Consider the following 686-nt stretch of genomic DNA (forward strand, 5'->3'; position numbering starts at 1 on the left):
AAAAGCCTCTTGAATCTTCCTTGACTTAGATCTTGTTACCGGGCCACTCGAGACTTTTAATGGATCATTTATTTGTTGCATTCCGGTCTCATCACTACTTAACAAAGAATAATAATTAATTATGCAGAAAATAAATGTTTAGCATCTGTGTTTAGTTGAGTTATCATGATTTACATCTTTTCAGATGCTCTGTCAGATCATGGCATGGAGAGCAATTGGGGTTGGGATTCAACATGTTGGGAAGAAAGTTAATTAATTATGCGCCGAAATAGGTGATCCAATTGGTGAAATATGACTTGTATTTCAGTATCTCAATGCAGTTTATCTCAAACAACTATATAGAAACGTATTTTATCGAATGTGCTGGGTGATTTGTAAACTAATAACGATGTTTACCCAATGCATACCATTTGATAGCTTGTAGTGCTTACCATGTGTGCAATGCGATTTGTAGATTATTACATTGAAACTGGGTTTGCCCAGTTTACACCTCTACATAAGTCTTATTTACCTGTCCTGTGTGATTTGTAATTATTACATAGAAATATAATTTATCCGGTATAAACCCTTAATTAATGTTTACGAATTTTTCTCATCACTAAAAAAAAGAGTTTAAGTGATTATATTTCTATAACCCACATTATATATATATATATATATATATATATATATATATATATATATAT

The sequence above is a fragment of the Ipomoea triloba genome, chromosome 16 (assembly GCF_003576645.1).
Source record: "Ipomoea triloba cultivar NCNSP0323 chromosome 16, ASM357664v1".
Lineage (NCBI taxonomy): Eukaryota > Viridiplantae > Streptophyta > Magnoliopsida > Solanales > Convolvulaceae > Ipomoea > Ipomoea triloba.